The sequence below is a fragment of the Staurois parvus genome, unplaced genomic scaffold, assembly GCF_062004578.1.
Source record: "Staurois parvus isolate SC_StPar_1 unplaced genomic scaffold, SC_StPar_1.0 ptg000011l, whole genome shotgun sequence".
Classification (NCBI taxonomy): Eukaryota; Metazoa; Chordata; class Amphibia; order Anura; family Ranidae; genus Staurois; species Staurois parvus.
In genome coordinates, this window is record NW_028317807.1 from 15,161,828 (window position 1) to 15,186,066 (window position 24,239).

The 24,239-nt window shown below is 43.4% G+C and overlaps 1 protein-coding gene across 4 annotated transcripts in view; it reads right to left on the bottom strand.

Annotated features, from left to right (window-relative positions):
- CMKLR2 (chemerin chemokine-like receptor 2) overlaps positions 1 to 24,239 on the bottom strand; it is a 51,906-nt gene that overhangs the window by 1,779 nt on the left and 25,888 nt on the right. Inside the window, exon 2 of one of the 4 annotated variants that reach the window (XM_089671022.1) lies at positions 10,222 to 10,275. The exons of the other annotated variants lie outside the window; for them this stretch is intronic. The gene's annotated coding sequence lies outside the window, so the exon portion shown is untranslated. The remainder of the gene's footprint in view (positions 1 to 10,221; positions 10,276 to 24,239) is intronic. 4 annotated transcript variants of the gene reach the window in all.

A 24,239-nucleotide genomic window follows, 5' to 3' on the forward strand; every position in this document is an offset into this window, starting at 1 on the left:
ATCCACAACTATGTGTTGCAATAACATGCTTGTTAACACATGCCTTACTGCAATGCATGGCAATCTATCATTCACACCTGCCAGAGTACCACAAAGCATGATAACTCATTTCTGTGTTGTGGTGCACTGTATTAGAAATAATGATTCATGTCCGATTTTTGGTCTGTTGTGGTGCCATGACAGCCCATTCAAATGTGCAGTAACACAACACAACAAACCTGACATGGGTTCTTACTGAAATTCCAAGCAGTAAAATTGAAGACATTACTAATATCTGGTTGAAAATTATAGGTTTTTACTTGGTATAATCTATGATTGCAGTGAAGTTACACTAGGTCAGTTGTCAGCAAGAACAGTGGTACTTTTTTGGATTTATCTTGCAATGTAAACTTGGAAAAAAATATGTCTACTCTCAAAGGATACCAGCCTGGCAATTCAGGCATATTGGTTGGTGTCACCATGGAATGGAAGGCATTAATTTTTAATATTAATTACCAGCTCATATTCCTAATACTCATGACAAATTGGGGGAGCACTAACATGGAGTTAATATACTGTAATTATACTGTAATATCTTCATTCAATAATAATCATTAGTAAAAATTTAACCATGGTTTTTATTGCATGAATGAAGTAATATACCAATCAGAACGGTACGTGAGAAGAGACATTCCATGGTTCAGTTCAGGGGCGGACTGACCACTCATGGGGCCCCGGGGCAATAGGGGATCATGGGGCTCCTGTGTCCTTGCCCAAACTCAAAAAAGCCTATGAAAAAGGTACCAGGGGCATCTCATGGGGCCCCCTACTGACCCCGGGCCCTCAGGCAGTGCCCGTGTTTCCAAATGGTCAGTCCACCCCTGGTTCAGTTACTATGAAAATTCTGCATTGTAATTAGTCATTATAGAGCAGGAAACCTCACAATACATAAAGTTTTAACCTTTAATAATGTTTTTGAAAAAAGAAGAGTATCGGTGTAGTACAAGTGAAGACAGAAAATCCACTAAGGTAGTACTATAGGTAAACAACAAAAAAGTAAATTAAACAGGCTGGAAAACTGTATAAATGTACTCCATTTGTTTTTCTATAATACTAAGCACGGTCCACTAATTATCTGTTGATCCTGCCAGAAAAAAACATTTCTCTCCCACTTGATTTACTATAACTAGCAAAATGATTCCTATTCCAGAATGTGCAAAGTTGGAGATATTAGAAATAATATTTAACAACTGTTTTAGTGGGCAAAACTTATAGGGCAGGTATGATGGTGAACACTATGAGAAGGATAGGACTGTGTAGGGTGTGATGGTGGGCAGAGAGGAATGTGGAGAGTATGACAGTGGGCATAGTAGGAACATGCAGTGGACATGCAGGAGCAAACTACCAAGCAGTTTGTGCTAGAGGGTATAGTGGTGAGTAGTCAGTGGAGGAGAGGGTGAAGCAGGCTTGAAGGGAAAACTGACATATGTGGGGATGAGAGGGGCAGGATGTCACTGTGGAATGGATATCTGTGAGCAGAAGGTGGTATATGTGTGGAGTCTGGTGATGGATTTCTGTTGTGAACATTTTAGCCACTAACCAGATACATTGTTTTCAGTGGGTTGGCCAACAAGTAGACTTTCAATGTAAGAAGTAATGTTTGACTATTGTGTAGCACTACAAAGCAGAAGACAGAACCTGCATATGTAATGAGAAAATATATTTGTCCCAAAGTGCATTTGCAGATTAGACAAAGAAAATATCTTTGCAAAATATTAATACCCATTGATAACAATATTTAAAGATTTTGTTTTCACATGCAAGTTTCAAAAATCTTTGAAAATACTGAATTCTTTTTAAACTGGAAATACCTACTGTATATTAGGAGACTCATATTTTGCTAAGGAATGTGGAGTAGCATAGCTATGAAGAAGCAAAGATGCTTAAGAGCCAGATCTAAGTCACATTTTATGAAATACAAATACTTAGCATAGTTGACATCTGTCAGTGAAAAGCATAGAAAATAGTTTTTAGCTGAGTAAGTAAATCAGGGCTTAAATAGATGGACCCTTGTGCTAATGTCCAAGCACCAAGTTTTCCAAGTTCAATTCATCCAGGACAAATAGCCACCATGTGACAAAGCACACTCCTCACACGTTTCCATATACCTGTTTATTGTTAGAAGTATATTGACATTTATATGGTCTTTAAGCATTAAAATGAAATGTAATTACACTATAGCTAAAACCTTTCATGTCATCCATGGGCACCACTATTTCAGTCTCAGAGGCAATGAAAGTTTGGCTCTTAGTATTAAGAGTATAGTATTATTCATAATTAAAGAAACCTCTTCTGGGAGAAATACATAGAGGTTGATTTACTAAAGGCAAAAAGACTGTTCACTTTGGGTCTTCTACAGATACTGAGTAGAAAAAACATTTTCACTGGTGTATATATTAGCGAATCAAAGATGACACTTGTGTTAAGGAAGAGGTGCAGCAGACAGCAGACTTTACTGTTGTTTGATGGATAAGTTATGATATTGACAAGTGATTTTTGGATATCTGACTGAAGTTTGAATGAAGAAGAGAGAGTTTTGTATGAGGAACACAGTGTAAACTTAGGTATGTCCTCAAATGAACACTGCATTAGTATGCAGAGAGGGAGTTCTGACTTCACCTACTATATACTCTACTTGATCAGGGACTTAAAGCAATTGGATTAACACCCAGGCAATTGTGTTTTTAAGCAATACAGCTCCCATATTTCTCTGAGTACATCGGAGGAATGAGAGAGAATAAGACCTAGATGACATTTTTTTTTAAATGTCTGCTCAGAACCTGCAGAGCCAGCTCCGCTAAGTCAAAGGAGGTAATATTATATCTATATTGGCAGCCACCTTCTATGGAAGAACCAATGGTAAATGCTATATAAAGAACATGCAAGGGAGTATATTTTAGGGTTTCAACCTCTTATTACCTCCTTGTGACATTGGTTTTGCATGTCTGTATGCCATAAAAAGGGGCTTTTGTTGCATGCACTGCCACAAGCTATCTGCTACAAAACTCTTCATTATGACTGGTGCATAGGCACACACATTCATATTGTATGGGCCTGTATGTGCGCACATTATGCACATGAATTATTACAAGGCAACAATAGTGATTAGCCAGTAAAATGTATTCCAACTGAACAACATTTCTCCCCAACATAGCCCAGTGTGTCTTCTCTAAACTAAAAGTGTCACTTCTTATTCTGCTATATTCTGCTACAGACTTGCATCTGGACTCTCAATGCCTCTTATCCTGCAAACTCAGCCTGGCTCCCCATATATTCACTTCTTCTCCTGATCCTCCTCACCACTCCAATCCTGTCATCTCAATTTCCCCACCACGCATCCCTTCCAATTAGAAAACCTACTCTTGGAACTCACTTTCTACTTGACAGGATCTCTGAGACTGGAAATATGTACCTGTTCCTCCCACACACATGTTCTCTCAAAAGCAGTTAGCAGTGTAGATCACCTGGTTCCTGGTCTCTGCAGCTGGCAGTATAGATTGGGCTGGTCATGGACCGTGAACCCAACTTCAGTTGCTGCTTCCTTCGCTGCATATTGCTGCCTCCTCCAGTTGCTCCTGTACATACTGCCCATCAAGATCCCCTACACACTTCTTTCCTGCACATACTACCCTCCATTGTACCATCTGCAATCCTCTTCTGCACATGCTGCCTAACATCATACTCTTACCCACTTCTCTTCTTCATAATGCCCACCGACATACCCTCCACCCTTTTCTCCTGCATATACTGCCCACCATCATACCCTGCACACACCTTTCATGCACACAGTGCCATAACATCATACCATCTGCAGTCCTTGCATGCACATACTGCCTTCCATCATATGTGCCACCTTTTCCTGTACATACTGCCCACCACTATAAGCTCCACACTCTTCTTATGCGCTCTTTGCCAGCCATCATACCCTCTTCATTCTGCTTATGAACATACTGTACTTTCCACCATCATACCCTCCACGCTTCTCTACTGTACATAATGCCCACCACCATACCAGCCACACTCTTTTCCTGAACATACTGCCCACTACCCTTCCTTTCACACTTCTCTCATGCACATAGTGCCCTCCATTATACCATGTACAGTCCTCTCCTGCACTTTTGTCAATCACAGTCAGTGAGCCAATAAGGAGAGGGCGGGGCCAAGTCACAGCTCTATGTGTATTATGGACACATAGAGCTGTGCTCAACAGCGAGCACACACCAGTGCCCCTATAGCAAGCTGCTGCTATTGCGGGCACTAGTCAAGGGGGAGGAGCCAGGAGCATTGGCAGGGGACCTGAAAAGAAGAGGATTAGGGTTGTATAACATGTATAACTAGTAGCCTCACAGTGCTGTACATAATTTGTGAGAAAGCATAGCTGTGGAAGGGACCCCACATACTCACTCACTACAGGCTGCCTTCAGAAAACCATAGGAGGGGGTGGATACAAGACCAGTACCTGGTGCTGCCAGGAAAGCATTAACCAGGGGTTTTATTTTTACATATGTACTGTGTATTTGATATTGCTAAATTTAATATGCTTTCAGGGATCTTCCCCTTGGATACCTTTCATCCTTTCTGTTACCTCTATTTTTTAAATTTTGCTCATTCACAAAACCTTATCACCAGCCATTCAGATATATATTTTTAACAATGATATCTTTTTGTATAGTCTCTTGCTACCACCAAGGTTTCATAGCTTTCTTGCAAGACCCAAAACTATTCAAAATAGCTGCCAACCTTAACCCTTTCGCTGTCAGGTCCATACAGCACTGCTTCCAGCAGGCCAGGTTCGGATGCCGTACAGACCTACAGTTGCAAGAAAAAGTATGTGAACCCCTTGGGATTACGTGGAGTTTTGCATGAATTGGGCATAAAATGTGCTCTGAACGTCATCTAAGTCACATCAATAGAAGAACACAGTCTGCTGAACATAATACTACACAAACATTAGATGTTGCCATGGTTTAATTGCACATAACATGTAAACATTCACAGTGCAGGGAGGAAAAAGTATGTGAACCTTTGGACTTAATAACTGGTTGACCCTCCTTTGGCAGCAATAACCTCAACCAAACATTTCCTGTAGTTGCAGATCAGACCTGCACAACGATCTGGAGTAATTTTGGACCACTCCTCTTCACAAAACTGTTTCAGTGTAGCAATATTCTTGGGATGTCTGGTGTGAATCGCTCTCTTAGGTCATGCCACAGCATATCAATCGGGTTGGGGTCAGGACTCTGACTGGGCCACTCCAGAAGGCGTATTTTGTGCTGTTGCAGCCATTGTTTTGTTGAATTACTTGTATGCTTTGGGTCATTGTCCTGTTGCATCACCCATCCTCTGCGGAGCTTCAGTTGGCAGACAGATGGTCGTACGTTTTCATGCAAAATGTCTTGATAAACTCTGGAATTCATTTTCCCATCAACGACAACAATCCGTCCAGGCCCTGAGGCAGCAAAGCAGCCCCAAACCATGATGCTCCCTCCGCCATGTTTTACAGTGGAGATGAGGTTTTGATGTTGGTGTGCTGTGCCTTTTTTTCTCCACACATAGTGTTGTGTGTTCTTCCCAAACAACTCAATCTTGGTTTCATCTGTCCACAGTATATTTTGCCAGTAGTGCTGTGGAACATCCAGGTGCTCTTTTGCAAACTTCAAATGTGCTGCAATATTCTTTTTGGACAGCAATGGCTTCCTCCGTGGTGTCCTCCCATGTACTCCATTCTTGTTTAATGTTTTCCTTATTGTAGATGTGTCAACAAAAATGTTAGCATGTGCCAGAGATTTCTGTAGGTCTTTAGCTGACACTCTGGGATTCTTCTTTACCTCATGCAGCATTCTGCGCTGTGCTCTTGCAGTCATTTTTACAGGACAACCGCGCCTAGGGAGAGTAGCAACAGTGCTAAACTTTCTCCATTTGTAGACAGTCTGTCTTACCGTGGACACATGAACATCAAGGCTTTTGGAGATACTTTTGTAACCCTTTCCAGCTTCATGCAAGTCAACAATTCTTGATCGCAGGTCTTCCGAGAGCTCTTTTCTGCGAGGCATGGTTCACATCAGACAGTGCTTCTTGAAACCAGTAAACCCAAAACAGGTGTGTGTTTTTTAAGGGCAGGACAGCTGTCAGCAACACATCCAATATCATCACACTGATTGGAGTCAAGGTTGGCTCACTCCTGGCTCCAATTAGCTCTGGTAAAAGTCATTAAGCTAGGGCCTCACATACTTTTTCCTCCCTGCACTGTGAATGTTTACATGTTATGTGCAATTAAACCATGGCAACATCTAATGTTTGTGTAGTATTATGTTCAGCAGACTGTGTTCTTCTATTGTTGTGACTTAGATGACGTTCAGAGCACATTTTATGCCCAATTCATGCAAAACTCCACGTAATCCCAAGGGGTTCACATACTTTTTCTTGCAACTGTATATTCCTCCTCTGCTATAAGCCGCAACTCTTTACATCCCACCTGCTGCTTTCTTACCTCCTGCAGTCCCTAAAATGCCCACGCCAGCACGGATCTCCATGGATCCATTGCAATTGCCAATATTGATCATTTTGTTCATTCATCACCGACACATAGTACACTGAGTTTAGTATGTGTCAGTTTGTGAATGAATATGATCGAGTTTATAAACAATTTGGACTTCAAGCAGTTAAAAAGAGGTTAAAGTTAAAACAGCTACAGTTTTTTTGACCTTTCACAAGCATGAGCAGTTTTAAACCTTGACATGTTTAGTGCCTACTCACCACAACCCCATATTTTCTATTTAACCAAAAATGTGGGTATTATATTGTGTTCATGTGCACTAAAATTTATTTTCTTACTGAAAATTTGTGTTTAATAAGCAGTTCTGCAAATATCATGCAAAATAAAAATTGCAACTTCCATCATTTTATTCTACAAGGCCTCTGCTTTCAGAAATGATATAATAGTTTTGGGGTTGTTAGTACTTTTCTGCAAAAATATATGAAACAATGTCTAGTAGAAATGTGAAAAATGTGTAAAAATTTAAAAATTACCCTTTTTAGAGATGCTGTACTTATAAATATACTGCCTTAACACCTATATATAATTGCTCACAAGGGATCCATTAACATTTTGACGCAAGGTGCTATTCAGCCTTACTTCATAAATTTGACCCAGCTCTTTCAAACAGCTGTTGGCGTTGCCACACCACTGTGGGCTCACTGCTCCATATATGGTGGGAATGCCCACTGATTTACCCTTTTTGGTCTGAAGTTCACGCAATGATCTCCCAGGTGGCAACACACACTTTGGATTTCTCACTGCTCAATTCCTTCTCCACCACACCTCTATCTCCCACAAATTCTACTTCAGATCACTAGCGATGCATATGAGCAATGCTGCCAAGTTGTGCATCTCGCTGCACTGGGGCATGACTCTCTTTCGGAATGGCTTTACCACGTACTTAAAAAAGCAGAAATGGAAGAACTCATAAGCATCGCAAATGATTCCCCATCAAATATCACTACCACGTGGGCATGCTGGATTCATTTTTAAATGACTGAAATATATAAAAGTATACTAGGTCCCTCAACTGTACTCAACTGAAGTAAAATAGATCTGCTATCTGTGATAGAGACCCTAGACAGGGAGTATTCCTGCAGGAGGGATCCTGTAAAACCCCACGAGTCTCCCCTTCTCTCCTATCTGTCCCTTAACTTTTCTTACCTGCCTACTCCTTACCTTTCCCCTCCCTCTTCTTCCTCCCTCCTCCTCAGCCATCTCTCCCCCATTTCTTCACCCCCTTCCTTCCTTTTTTTGTTCCTCCTATATTATCTCAGTCCTCAAATTACTCCTAGTAAATTTCCTACATGGGAGGATGACATTGCCCATAGCTGATAAACTTTACCCTAAGCACACCCTTTTGAAGAGCCCTACCTTGCTCCATGTTATAGATGATTGCTTTTCCAGTAGTGAGAGCCCAGAAACCTATCCTCCTTGGTCCTTTACTCCTCACTCTCTGCCCCCCCCCCCCCAAATCTTAAAAAGTGTACCCTGATGGTTAATTTATGTTAATGTACAGTCTGATTAATGAGAAGTCCTCCCTTACTCGACGTCCGAAGGTCTACTGAATACTTCTGCGTATGTTGCTCTATTCCCATTTTGTACATGTACTGTAGCTATGAGACCTACAGTATGACTTAGCTTATGTACTATCCATGATATATACATCATATGATACCTCTCACTACATTGTATCTATGGATTGATATCTAACTATGCTCTGTACATTGACATCCTTTTTTCAATAAAACTGTTATGTATGTTGGTTTACTAAGGGTGGATATAGGAACAAATACACTTTGCAACTGTTGATTCTGTATAAACAAAACACTATACAAAAATACATAATACTCTTTCCATCCTGCTACTGTGTCTAACATACAGTAGTAGACTGGATAATAACTGATTAGCCTTTGTGATTCACCAACACACTTTGTGAAAGCTGGGCTACAGAGTGTAGGTGTGTATATAGTATGTTTGTTACATTTTCTGTGGGAAATAATCTTGTATCTTAAAATTGTTGAAAGTAGCCTTGGCCTTTGCTAACTTTTAACAATCTTGTGCATTGTGAACTTACTTGATTGCCTCCAGTGGATTATCGCTTAGACTGACTCCTCTGTAATAGCATAATTGTGTCATTATCCTATTACTGGGTTTATTATACCTTTTAAAATTGTCCAAGTAGAAATATTTGTCCTGTAGTATTATATGTTCAAAGTGTGGCCTTTCTAACACAAATTTGGTATATATTATGCATTTCTGTAAAGAAACAAATATTTTTCTCTAAAATTGCCAGATATATCAATCTTCCCTTTGTGACCGCGGCTCAGCTGATCTGACATGTAGCAATTGGTGGGCGACAAGCTTGCTGAACGCTATACACACTGTAAATGTCAATAGGGAAGCATCATGAACGCCCCACAATGGCTTATGATACAATCGTCAATAACGGGGTTAAAACCGGCAATGAGGAGGCAAAAAAATGTATGCACATTGATAAGATTATTTACATCAAAACTTTCTCTTTACATTAATATCTAAAAATTCTGTGAAAGTACAGTACTATTCCTTTAATAAGAGATCATGTTTATTTGTTTTCTCTGCAATCAAAGAGAAGATAATATGCAGTTCCAAGCATGACATCCTATAATAGGTTCAGTCTGTGCTCACACACACATCTGTATAATGCTGAAGGAAAGCATGGCTTACAGAGTAAACTAGGACTCCTCCTACTGCATTGTTCACACATGCTCAGCAATAATATGCTGAGAAGAGGAAAAGGTCACACGTGCTATAGATACCGCTTTTTGTCTTCTTTGTATGTTTATTACATAAATAGACTGTGTAAACAAGTCATTGTCAACAAGGGTTCCTTGGAACCATGGGGTTCCTCCAGATCTTGCTGGAAGTTCCTTGAGCTGTGGCTGATTGACCTCCCATCTGAGGGCACTTGCATAGTTCTGGGTCCAATGCCACTCGGCAGAGCCAGTAGGAATGACATCATTGATCATTTCAATTGTCTGAAAATCTGGCTATACACTGATTAAAATTCCATTGGTCCAGCAGGGACTGGGCAAATTTTGTTTAGTGTGTCGGAGTCAGAAGTTGATTGTTTAATCAACTTCTGTCAAAGGGACATCATGTTGGAAAACTTTCTGTTGGTCAGCAGCTGCAGCCCCAGATCATTGTATTCTAACAGTGGTGGGTGCTCCGTTGTTGGAATACAATGTCTTGGCGGGGGAGTTCTTCCATCCACCTCATCTGAAATTATGCCGGGATTCTGTTATGGAGCTAGCTTAGATACAAAATGCTCATAGTGGAGTTCCCCTTTAAATATATCTCTTTCTATTGCTAGAAACAACCAATTTCTATATTCTATTTGTTTTTGGTGTTCCAATCTTTTTTTTTTTCTGGGCTAAAGACCTCAAAGGCATGAAAATGATTTCACAAGGAAGAAATGAGAACACACTTTACAGTTTTATCCTGATCCCAAATTACTGGCAGTTGTGGAAAATCCTTAGTAGAAAAACAACCGCCCCAAGATGTTTGTGCACATTTCAAATAGACTAAATGCTGGTCCAAGAACAAAATGTGAGTGTCTCTCAAAGCTACATTGTTTCCTTTTACCTTTAGGCACTCCTTACCTGCATGGGCAGTTTTTCTTTTGGTAAAGGTGAACTAACCATTTAATTAAATATCTGAAATAAAGAAATTAAAGCAACTAATAAATGTAGGAAGTCTTGAATGTTCATGTATGCATAATTATAAAAATAGATACAAATAGTAGCATTAAACTAGCAGTATCTGCCAATGACCACTAAAACCCTATACATTATTACCCTAGATCAGCCTTTTTCAGCCATGGTGCTCAGGTACCCTGGGGTGCCTTAAGGTTTCTTCAGGGATGCCTTGGCAAAGTCCCTAAAAATTGCCCAAAAATTGTATACAAGTCAGTGGGTGGTTCACGCCTGCCTTTTAGTCACCCAAAGCCACAGGGTTTCATTGTGCACCATTACAACCTTCCAGTCTCTGGCTTCAAAACATCCAATGATGTGATCAGTTGATAAGGAGGATGTCGGGCACCTGCACAGCATCTTTGTTTGCTCCTCCCCTGCGGTCATATTAGCTGAGTGATAGAGAGAAACATTGAAATACTAGTCAGTACTAGTAAGCAAAGGTGTATTTGGTTTGGAAGAACAAATACGCTCTTACATTGGGTGCCCCACATGTGCGGAAGCTGCTGCATTATATAAAGCTATTGATTGGATTCGTTTTTCACATTTTGGAATGGGGTGCCTTGAGATTGTGTAGAATTTTACTGAAAAAAGGTTGAAAAACACTGCAGTAGATCTAGGGAAAATCCCATTATGCAGTCATTGGTTCAACAATCTGCAATTGTTTCTTTTGGCTTTCAGGGATGGCAACTTTGTAATAGTTCTCATCAAGATGTCTTGAACTCTAATGTTACTGTCTAGTGCTGCAGTGTTTCAATGTATCTTTAAAATCTTCAATAAACATTTCATTAAAAAGAAAGAAACCAGTAGTATCGGAAACAGGAAGAAACAACAGAGAAGGTCTGACTTCTAAACTAGAAAGGAAGACATAAAGTAGTAGGTTATGCTGCAGATGTCATACCATAAGGAGGCCCATTGATAAGACCTGTAGCCTTCATACAATGCTGACTCTCCTGGAAGTTGTCTCAGAGGTATTTCTTCCTCTATGTGGCAAAATGTTTACTTAAATTTTGCTAGTTTTGACACATTGTAGCTTGTAAAGTCATTGATTATGTCACAGGAGCGGGAAGCACTTGCAGTCTAATGACTCTCCTAAAGCCAGTATATTTGAGAGCCTATTAACGTTCCAGTGGGTTTCATGACTACAGGAAGAAACCCACACAGACACAGGAAGACCATGCAGAGAGTGCCATATACTAAAAAACAACCATTGAATTGCAAGGCATCACTGTCAATATTAACCATTTTTGTAGTAGACATGGTCTTGTACTTACAATAACTTGTAAATAAAACCTACAGTTTTTCAGCAGCACGCTGAAACTAGTTAACTAGTTAACTTAAAGGAGAAGTATAGCCAATGATTTTTTGGCTATACTTCTCCTATGGATGCAGAACTAACTGCACTCCTGTGACCCATTTTCACCCAACAGCAGGCTAAAGTCCATTTTTTAAAAATAACAAGCATATTATACTTATAATAGGTTTGCATAGAGCAGCCCCAATCCTCCTGTTCTGGGATCACCCACTGGCATTCCTGGTTCCTCCTGTTCTCAGTTTGCCACCATAGGAAGCCACTTCCTATGGTGGCACACCTGTGAGCTCGGTCTTGAGCTGCACTGCCTGCATCCATAGACACAGACAGCATGGCACAGCCTTGACCCCGCTCCTTTGTCACAGGATTTGACTGACAGCAGTGGGAGCCTATGGCTCCCACTATCTCAGAAAAGCTTGTGAGCAGGGAGAACCACTACGGTTGGGCACAGCTCTGGATCAAGTGAGAACTCAGTTAAGGAGGGGGTGTGGTAGTGGTGAGCAGGCAATATTACTACCGAAACAATTTTTAACTTAATGAAGGACATGTATTAACCACTTAATACCAACCCTTGTAGCTTCCCCCAATGGCTTGGATATACCCAACTTAGAAAGAGGGAGGAAGCCTTCATGAAAAATGATGAATTGCTCGCAGTGAAGTAGAAGGACAAATGGGATGTTTTCGTCCTGTCTTCCATTAACGCAGAAATGATGGTCTAAATTTCCACAGCAGCTGGTATTGTTGAGAAGCCCCCTCTGTGTCCACAACTATAACCATAACATGGGAGGGGTGGACTTCAACAACCAGATGATGAAGCCGTACATAGCTTCCCATAAAGCCAGACGCTGGTATAAAAAAAGAGTCTGTATAATTATTTCAATTGGCTCTGTACAACGCTTTTGTGCTTTAAAAAAGCAACAGAATGAAGTGGATCCTTCCTAACATTTCAGGAAGATATTATGACGGCCCTTTTTTTTATCCAGAAGGTGCTGTGGCTCAAACACCCAACCCAGATGCAGTGAGCCGGCTGCATGAGAGGCATTTTCCTGATGCCATTTCTGGTACCCCAACCCAAAAGTCACTCCAAAAAGCAGACATGGAATTAGACGTGACACCCACTTTTTTTTGTCCCCCCTGTCCTGGCCAACCTGGTCTCTGCTTCAAGAACTGCTTCCGTCGCTACCATACACTAGTTTTGTATTAGTATATGCATGGCACAGTCTAGGACACATGTATACACAGGGTCTTGAAATATGTTAGGTAGACAGGAAACTAGAAAATCACATTTTAAGAGACCCTAAAATTCTGTTTACAGTTTCAAATAAAAAGTAAAAAAAGTGAGAAAAAAAAATGAAAAAATAAAGTAAAAAAAAAAAATAGTTGTCGTTTTATTGAGGTATTGTTTTGTTGTTACTGTGTTTTATTGTTTACCATGGTTGTTTTCTTTGCAGGAAAGCCATTCGGCTGCAGCACCGATCTGTTTATTCTGACAGCAAGAGGGTGTGCTCTCAAAATATACTTCAGTGCGAGCAGCGCTGCTCGATGACATTTATCATCCGCAGTTAAAAAAAAGAACATATGTGCCCAAGCAAGGGGGCCTTGGGTGGCCAGTGGGTGGATTGTTCCTATGCTTTGGCATATATATTTTTCATATTTTTTGGCACAGATTTCAATAACAAAGTTGTTGTTTTATTGAGTTCACTCTCTATTGTTACTTTGTTTTATTGTTAACCATTGTTTTCTTTGCAGGAAGACCATTCAGCTGCAGCACCTATCTGTATATTCTGACAGCAATAGGGTGTGCTTTCTAAATATACATCAGTGATTGCAGTGCTGCTGGATGAGATTTTCCAAAACTCCAAAAGATTGTCATTTTCCAAAAAAACTGTGGTAAAAAAAATATCTTCCATTGACTCAACATGCCTTTCAGCAAATAGTTTTGTATGTCTACTTTCCAAAAAGGGGTCATTTGGGGGAGGGGGGTTGTGCTATCCTATTCTGGCATTTCAGGGCCTCCAAAACTGTTATAGGTAGTAAGGCAGTGAAATTAGGAAATTAGGCACCTTTAGGCTTTCAAAGGGGTCAGTGGATTTTGGGCTCCTGTATGCAGCTAGGCTCCCAAAAAAGTCTTGCACATGTAGTATCCCCATACTTGAGAGAAGTAGCAGAATATATTTTGGGATGTAATTCCACAAATATCCATGGCATGTGTGAGCAATATATCATTTAAGTGACAAAGAAAATGTAATTTTCCAAAAACTTGTGTTATAAAATAACATTTTTCATTCACTCAACATGCCTCTCAGAAAATAGTTTGGGATGTCTACTTTCCAAAAAGGGGTCATTTAGGGGGGGGGGGGGTTATGCTATCCTGGCGTTTCAGAGTCTTTGAAACTGTGATAGGTAGTAAGGAAGTGAAATGAGGAAATTACACACCTTCAGGCTTTCAAAGAGGTTATTGAATTTGGGACTCCTGTATGTGGCTAGTCTCCCAAAAAGTCTCACACATGTGGTATCCCCATACTTGAGAGGAGTAGCAGAATATATTTTGGGGTGTAACTCCTCATATACCCATGGCATGTTTGAGCAATATATCATTTAAGTGACAACTTTGTGTATATAAAAAAAATTGTCATTTTCCAAAAAACTATGGTAAAAAAAATATCTTCCATTGACTCAACATGCCTCCCAGCAAATAGTTTTGTGTGTCTACTTTCCAAAAAGGGGTCATTTGGGGAGGGGGGGGGGTTGTGCTATCCTGGAATTTCAGAGCCTCTGAAACTGTGATAGGTAGTGAGAAAGTGAAATGAGGAATTTACGTGCCATCAGGCTTTCAAAGGGATCATTGGATTTTGGCCTCCTATATGCAACTAGGCTGCCAAAAAGTCTCACACATGTGATATCCCTATACTTGTGAGATGTAGCAGAATATGTTTTGAAGTGTAATTCCAAATATACCCATAGCATGAGTGAGCAATATACCATTTAAATAGCAACTTTGTGTAAAAAAAATGTTTTTTTTTGTCATTTTCCAAAAACTTGTGGAAAAAAAAATCCTCCATGGACTCAACATGCCTCTCAGCAAATATCTTAGGGTGTCTACTTTCTGAAAAGGGTAATGTGGGGGGTGTTTGTACTGCCCTGGCATTTTAGTGCCTCAAGAAATGTGATAGGCAGTCAGAAAGTAAAAGGTGCGTAAAACGAGCTACACTCTAGTTTGTAGACTCTATAACGTTCACACAAACCAATTAATATACACTTAATGGGATTTTTACCAAAGAAATGTAGCAGAATACATTTTGGCCTAAATTTTTACAAAATTTGAGTTTATTGGATGTCTTTTATGGCAGAAAGTAGAAAATGTCAGCGGGTTTTTTTTTTTTTTTTGGTATTTTTTCTTTTATATCACAAAAAATTTAAATTCCTATTGGTGATCAAATACATACAAAGGAAAGCTCTATTTGTGTGAAAAAAGGACATAAATTTTGTTTGAGTACATCGTTGCATGACCGCCCAATTATCAAATAGCGCAGCGCTGAAAAGCAAAAAATGGCCTGGTCAGGAAGGGGGGTAAATCTTCCGGGGGGCAAGTGATTAAGGTAAGAATTTTTTTAGACTTTAGAACCACTTTAATTTTGCACACTCAAAGCCAGATTCATTACTAGACATGATGGGCTCATGTCTATTGGCACCACTGTCTCAGGAATGTCTTAAGTGGCTGGGACTATTGTTATTTTGACTATTTTCTTGTTAGTTCTGATCTGTTGCAGGGGGGCTGCAGCAGCAATCCCAACAATTTCCGTCATGACTGTTTTAATTTAGAGGTTTGTCTACATGGACTCAGAAGCATGTCAGAGCATAGTTTAAGAAGTTTCCAAGGAAATATGCCTTTCATTTGAGATTAAGTTAGAATGCATATGAGATGCTTTGGAAATGCTTCTACTTTGTATTCACATTAAAATTCAACACACAGTAAGAGAAGCTGCATTTACCAAAATGCAAAGTAGAAATGCTAGTAAACATTTCCCCATAAAATTCAATTTATAATGTAAACATTGCTTTAAGTCCAGTTTTATTATATCTTTCAAATAGCTCTGATTGCAATACTCACCTTCTCTTCCCCCGTAGACTCACCAGCTGTATAATCTAGCGCTGGTATTTTTCTAGGTCAAATGACACCAAGGGGAAGATTTACTGAAATTGGAGCGTGCAAAATTTGGTGCAGCTCTGCATAGAAACCAATCAGCTTCCAGGTTTTATTGACATAGCTTAATTGAACAACCTGAAGTTAGAAGCTGATTGGCTACCATGCACAGCTACACCAGATTCTGAGTTGTCCAGTTTTAGTAAATCTACTCCCAAGCATCATTCAAACTGCTTCCTGGAGTGCAGGGCATCATAGACTCACCTCCTGTGGGACCATCAGCACAACACCTCGCTCTCACAATACAATCATACAGAGAAGTGTGTTAACATTATCATATCAGCAATACTCTCTGGATTGTTGAGGACCACTCAGAGCCAAAGAAGAGTCCTGGAAAAACTGAAATATGGTAAAGCACTCAAAGATACTCAACAATGCTATTAGACCTGCAAAAGGTAGGCCCAATAGCTCCCATCCAAGTGCTAACATTAAATGCAACCAGTGCTCTGACTCCAGGTTGTGGTCCTGGCAAGAGCCTGTTTTGTGCTATATTGTCACTGTCTCTTGTATGGTGTGGAGCTTCCTTCTCCAAAACTTGCAAAACATGAAGGTGTAGCACACATTTGCTAAAAACTGGAGTCCTCAGGAAACTGGTGTAGCCAGTCTATTGGGATGGCGCTGTAGGTTGATGGAGTGCTGGCTCACCTGGATGGGGGCTATTTGGCTTTCCTTTTGGAGGTCTAATAGAGTTGGCCAGTGGCTTTATACTGTCTTTTTTATAGTGGACACACAACCATAACGGATAAGGAATCCTGACTGATATAAACATCCCTGAGTAACATATGGACCTATAAGTTTTGGGGGGACACATTCCTGGCTATTTGATCTTCTTTCATTCTTGATTTGGACTGCAGATATTTTGAGATATTCTGAGAGAGACATTTGTCTAATATATTTTTACAGAACAGTGAAATCTTTTTTTTGTGTGGGATGTTTGGTAAAACACCAGTGCATGCAGGTATACAACAACACCGCTACATACTCTTGGTGATCATTTCTTTTTTGAACTAACAGTTACATTTTGTTAATGCAAATTAAAAGTACTCAACTGTGCACTAATACGACTACAATAACCCTAAAGTGGTATTAAACCCCAAAACGAAAATGCATTTTATTGTGCCTACTGATTTTTAGATGTGGTGGCTGCATTTGTTTTCTTTTTCATGTATTGAACATGTGCACAGGGTTGACCACTAAAGCAATTACTTATTCTGAAACAGCAATAAAAGCAATGTAAATAGTTTAATGTGCAAAGTTTAGGAACAGGTGAACTTTAAAGCCACAAATAGGAATTTAATACAGTATATTGCAGTTTACCTATTCTTAGACATGGTGGCTACATTAATTTTCTTTTTAAGAATTTTTTATTTTCACCCATTGATTTGGCCAGTAAGTACATTATTTTACAACTTACTTTTAGGCTAGGTTCACACCTATGCAGGTTGTGTTTGATCCATTTTAGAAGTGCATTTTGCGTTTTTGTTGCATTTTTTATGTGTTTTGCATTTTTTTTTCCATGTTTCTTGTTCCTAGGCAGATTTAAAATGCAAGACGCATCAAAAACATGGCAAAATGCATAACAAATGCAGCAAAAATGCACTACATGCTTTGCTGCAGTGTTTCCATTGAAGTCTATAGAACCAAAAACACAACTTTTTGCATTCAAAAAAGTCCCTGATCCTTTCCAAAAAATGCACCGGGTGAAAACGCGGAGATGTGAACATGTCCCATAGGAAATCATGTTAAATGGACTGTGCTGCATTTCTGCAAAATATTACGGAAAATGCTTTGGTGTAAATCTAGGGTCACAGACCAAGCTGTCCAGGAAAATTGGGAAATTATAAAGTTGAGACAAACCATTTAAAACTGAGAAGGAAAGCTTAAAATTGTCAGTTTTTATTCATTTACAGTGGGGATCGAAAGTTTGGGCACCCCAGCTAAAAATATGTATTAATGTGCATAAAGAAGCCAAGGAAAGATGGAAAAATCTCCAAAAGGCATCAAATTACAGATTAGACATTCTTATAATATGTCAACAAAAGTTAGATTTTATTTCCATCATTTACACTTTCAAAATAACAGAAAACAAAAAAATGGTGTCTGCAAAAGTTTGGGCACCCTGCAGAGTTAATATCTTGTACTGCCCCCTTTGGCAAGTATCACAGCTTGTAAACGCTTTTTGTAGCCAGCCAAGAGTCTTTCAATTCTTGTTTGAGGTATCTTTGCCCATTCTTCCTTACAAAAGTCTTCCAGTTCTTTGAGATTTCTGGGCTGTCTGTCACGCACTGCTCTTTTAAGGTCTATCCATAGATTTTCAATTATGTTGAGGTCAGGAGATTGTGGAGGCCATGGCAAAACCTTCAGTTTACGCCTCTTGATGTAATCCCCCGTGGATTTCGAGGTGTGTTTAGGATCATTATCCATTTGTAGAAGCCATCATCTCTTTAACTTCAGCTTTTTCACAGATGGCATCAAGTTACCATCCAAAATTTGCTGAAATTTTATTGAATCCATTTTTCCTTCTACTCGTGAGATGTTCCCTGTGCCACTGGCTGCAACACAACCCCAAAGCATGATTGATCCAACCCCACGCTTAACAGTTGGACAGAGGTTCTTTTCATTCAATTCTGTGCCCCTTCTTCTCCAAACGTACTGTCAGGGCTCCCAGGTGTGACCAGAGGTGTGTGACTGACGCAGGGAAACGCAGACTTCAGATATGTGATAAACAATACAATTTATTAACACTAACCATACAAACATAAACGCAGTGCAATACTAAAACATAATACAGTGCAAACAAACCAAACCAACCACCCACAGATAACAGTACATACAAGCAAGCGTCGTCAGGCAGGCCGGGTCAATATCAATAGGGCAGGTAGGTACAGGGGGAGCAAGCGGAGATGGGTCGGGTCACAGGCCAGGTTCAGCAGGTAGCTAGCAGCGTAGTACAGAGGGTCAGGCAGAGGGATGGTCAGGGTCACAAGCCAGGGATCAGAACAGGTAGCAAGCAGCGTGGTACAGAGGGTCAGGCAGAGGGATGGTCAGGAGCGAGCCGGAATCAGAGCAGGAGAAGTCAGCAGCGGTTCAGATCAGGCAGGGTCAGCAAAGGAACAGAAACAGGATGCAGGACAGATACAGGGCCCAGGACAAACACAACACCAAGGCAGAGTCTGCAAGTCTGGCCATCCCTTAAATACACCAGTATCATCAGTTCCAGGTGTTAGCTGGCTCAAAGGTTGAGTCTCTGATTGCTGGGAGCACCCGCTGCCAGCCCTGGTACTGCAGATCAAAAGGCAGGTGAGTCCCACCATTGCTGGCCAGTCCATTCCTGAAAGTACCCCCCCCCCTCAAGGAGCGGCCTCAGGACGCTCCAAACAGTCCTAGCTGGGCAAAATGTTCCACCGCCCGGGTCTGGTAACTGGCGGGATATCAAAGACTGGCACACCGGGCAGGACTCCGGGCAGCGGCACACCGGGCTGGACTCCGGGCAGAGGCACATCGGGCTGGACTCCGGGCAGAGGCACATCGGGCTGGACTCCGGGCAGAGGCACATCGGGCTGGACTCCGGGCAGAGGCACATCGGGCAGAGGCACACCGGGCAGAGGCACATCGGGCAGGACTCCGGGCAGAGGCACATCGGGCAGGACTCCGGGCAGAGGCACATCGGGCAGGACTCCGGGCAGAGGCACATCGGGCAGGACTCCGGGCAGAGGCACATCGGATTACCAGGCGGAGCAGCAGGCACCGGACCCCCGGGCGGAGCAGCGGGCACCGGGCCCCCGGGCGGAGCAGCGGACACCGGGCCCCCGGGCGGGGCGCCAGGCACCGGGCCCCCGGGTGGGGCGACAGGCATCGGGTCCCCAGGCGGGGCGACAGGCATCGGGCCCCCGGGCGGGGCAACCGGCATCGGGCCCCCGGGCGGGGCGACCGGCATCGGGCCCCCGGGCGGGGCGACAGGCATCGGGCCCCTGGGCGGGGCGACAGGCATCGGGCCCCCGGGCGGGGCGTCAGGCACCGGGCCCCCGGGCGGGGCGACATGCACCAGGCCCCCGGGCGGGGCGACCGGCATCGGGCCCCCGGGCGGGGCGACCGGCATCGGGCCCCCGGGCGGGGCGACGGGCATCGGGTCCCCGGGCGGGGCGACAGGCATCGGGCCCCCGGAAGGGGCGACGGGCACCGGGCCCCCGGGCGGGGCGACGGGCACCGGGCCCCCAGGCGGGGCGACGGGCATCGGGCCCCCAGGCGGGGCGACGGGCATCGGGCCCCCAGGCGGGGCGACAGGTCTCGGACCCCCAGGCGAAGCGGCGGGCACCGAGTCACCAGGCACGACAGCGGGCACCGAGTCACCAGGCACGACAGCGGGCTCCGAGTCAACTGGCATGACCGCTGGCACTGGGTCAGACATTGGATCGTCTGGCTGGACAGCGGGCATCGGGTCACCAGGCATCAGGTCACTTGGCTCGACAGCGGGCACCGCGTCATCTGGCAAGGCAGTGGGCTCCGAGTCAACTGGTATGACCGCGGGCACTGGGTCAGACATTGGATCGTCTGACTGGACAGCGGGCATCGGGTCACCAGGCATCAAGTCATTTGGCTCGACAGCGAGCACCGCGTCATCTGGCAAGGCAGTGGGCTCCGAGTCAACTGGCATGACCGCGGGCATTGGGGCAGACATTGAATCGTCTGGCCGGACAGCGGGCATCGGGTCACCAGGCATCAGGTCATTTGGCTCGACAGCGGGCACCGCGTCATCTGGCAAGGCAGTGGGCTCCGAGTCAACAGGCACGACAGTGGGCACCGGGTCATCAGGTACCGGATTGTCTGGCTTGACAGCGGGCATCGGGTCACCAGGTATGACAGCGGGGACAGGGTCACCAGGCATCAGGTCATTTGGCTCGACAGCGGGCACCGCGTCATCTGGCAAGGCAGTGGGCTCCGAGTCAACAGGCACGACAGTGGGCACCGGGTCACCAGGCATTGGATCGTCTGGCTCGACAGCGGGAATCGGGTCACCAGGTATGACAGCGGGCCCTGGGTCACCAGGCATCAGGTCATTTGGCTCGCCAGCGGGCACCGCGTCATCTGGCAAGGCAGTGGGCACCGAGTCACCAGGTACGACAGCGGGCTCTGAGTCAATTGGCACGATAGCGGGCACCGGATCAGGTACCGGATCATCTGGATCAACAGCGGGCATCGAGTCAACTGGCCTAATAGGATCGTCAGGCTGGATCAGTTCATCATGCTGGGTAGAGGCATCAGGCTGAATGCCGGCGTCCGGCTGAGTAGAGGCTTCAGGCTGAGTAGAGGCTCCAGGCTGAGTAGAGGCTCCAGGCCGAGTAGAGGCTCCAGGCCGAGTAGAGGCATCAGGCCGAGTAGAGGCTTCAGGCAGAAGAGAGGCATCAGGCTGAGTAGAGGCTTCAGGCTGAACCACGGAAGGCAGGTTCACCGGTTTGGATACTGGCAGGATGGTATTGGTTGGAAAGAATTTTCGCTTTTTTCTGGTTTTAACTACTGGAGCACTGCAAGTAAACGCAGGTCTGCAAACGAATGGAGCAGCTGGAGACAGAGAAGAACTGGAGGATGGAACAGGAGAGGGAGCAGTTGCTACAGAGGGCTTTTTTACAGGGTTAAAGGCAGGATAGGTGCAGCGAGTGGGAACAGGGTACTGACATGCGGTAGATAGCCAAGTATACTGGGCTGTAACTGGGGGAGTTGTTGGGAATACAGGAGTAGAGCTTTGAGGAAATAGATTAGAAGCAGGACTGGGTCTTTGTAAGCTGACTGAGGCTGGGTGCAACAAGTCTGTCCATGTCTGCAGTATGGGTTGAACAAAGCTGAGCTTACACAAAGCCTGTCTGACCAAAGACTGCACTGCGTTTATACAATCTCTTAGTACCTGTGGTGAACATGTGGAATAACGCTCCAGAAAGTAACCCACATCATCCTCTAATAACCACACCAGGGACTCTACCTGGTCTGCACTAAATGGTGGCAAAAATTTATCCCTGCATTCGGGGGAACCAGATGAAACCAACTCAACACAAACCTTAATCAATGGCTGCACCATAGAGAAATCTGTGCCCTGATCTACTAGAACATGAGCGAGCCGTATACATTCTAGCAGTTCATCCCGGGGATACTCCTTCAGAGTCTGATAAGCATATTTTCTGTCATCAAGCACTAGCAGAGATAAATACTGAACCTCATCCAGATCCATCCTTCCCAGCAACAAGCCAAGGTGGCTTCCCTGTGCAGCCACTTCTGGTCAGGATTGGCCTTGGTGTAATGTCAGGGCTCCCAGGTGTGACCAGAGGTGTGTGACTGACGCAGGGAAACGCAGACTTCAGATATGTGATAAACAATATAATTTATTAACACTAACCATACAAACATAAACGCAGTGCAATACTAAAACATAATACAGTGCAAACAAACCAAACCAACCACACACAGATAACAGTACATACAAGCAAGCGTCGTCAGGCAGGCCGGGTCAATATCAATAGGGCAGGTAGGTACAGGGGGAGCAAGCGGAGATGGGTCGGGGTCACAGGCCAGGTTCAGCAGGTAGCTAGCAGCGTAGTACAGAGGGTCAGGCAGAGGGATGGTCAGGGTCACAAGCCAGGGATCAGAACAGGTAGCAAGCAGCGTGGTACAGAGGGTCAGGCAGAGGGATGGTCAGGAGCGAGCCGGGATCAGAGCAGGAGAAGTCAGCAGCGGATCAGATCAGACAGGGTCAGCAAAGGAACAGAAACAGGATGCAGGACAGAGACAGGGCCCAGGACAAACACAACACCAAGGCAGAGTCTGCAAGTCTGGCCATCCCTTAAATACACCAGTATCATCAGTTCCAGGTGTTAGCTGGCTGAAAGGTTGAGTCTCTGATTGCTGGGAGCACCCGCTGGCCAGCCCTGGTACTGCAGATCAAAAGGCAGGTGAGTCCCACCATTGCTGGCCAGTCCATTCCTGACACGTACCTTTGCTCATTCCGGCCAAAAAGTTCAAGTTTAACCTCATCGGTCCACAGAACTTGTTTCCAAAATGCATCAGGCTTGTCTATATGTTCATTTGCAAAGTTCAAACGATGATTTTTGTGGTGAGGACGTAGAAGAGGTTTTCTTCTGATGACTCTTCCATGAAGACCATATTTGTACAAGTATCGCTTTATAGTGGAATAGTGTACCACAACATCAGTGTCTGCCAGATCTTTCTGGAGGGATCGTGCAGTCAAACGTGGGTTTTGAATTGTTTTTCTCACAATCCTGCGAGCTGTTCTGTCTGATATTTTTCTTGGTCTTCCAGATCTTGCTTTAACTTCCACTGTTCCTGATGACTGCCATTTCTTAATTACATTCCGAACAGAGGATATTGACATCTGAAAACGCTTAGCTATCTTCTTATAGCCTTCTCCAGCTTTGTGAGCGTCAACTATTTAAAGTTTCAGTTTTCTAGACAACTGCTTAGAAGAACCCATGGTGCTGATTGTTGGGGCAAGGTTCAGATGAGTCTGGGCATTTAAAACCTTTGAGATTGACATCACCTGGTCTTCCCAGACGATGATTGAGAACAATCCATGACACTGGCAGGTCTCAGCTTGGCAAAGGGGGCAGTGCATGCTATAAATTCTGCAGGGTGCCCAAACTTTTGCAGACGCCATTTTTTTGTTTTCTGTTATTTTGAAAGTGTAAATGATGGAAATAAAATCTAACTTTTGTTGACATATAAGAATGTCTAATCTGTAATTTGATGCCTTTTGGAGATTTTTCCATCTTTCCTTGGCTTCTTTATGCACATTAATACAAATTTTTAGCTGGGGTGCCCAAACTTTCGATCCCCACTGTATGTATAACCTTTATCCAAAAAGGAAGCAAATGTTGCTGTAATTGCCTCAAATGTTTTAACTGGAGTGCAGTTTTAATTTGTTAGTCAAGTCCATTTAAGTTTGCTAGTGCATCTTACACTACACTTAACTGATAATGCTGCTGTACAAAGGTGTCTCAGTTGCTCCGCTCTAGAGTAGAGTCACCCAAGACAGGAAGTGTGTTACTGGCAAGATCACAGGTAGCAAGAAAGTTTAAAAAAAAAAACCTACGGCAGCCACCACATTTAAAGTGCTAATAAACACTGCTTGGACACTTGTACCTACAGGTAAGCTTATAATAAAGCTTGCCTGTATGTACAATGAATTTCTCCAAAACGTGCCCACGTAAAGGAGACATTCACTGTTTCTCCAGCCGATAATGTCACCAGCTCATGCACTCTGAAGTGACAGCATACTCATGCCATCCCTTCAGAGTTCTGTGCCGCGGCCATGACTACCACGCATATGCACTTGAGTGACGACATCGTGGCTCAGCCATTCAATTGACCTGAGCCCGCAAACTCAGAATAAAGACCTGCAAACGTTAT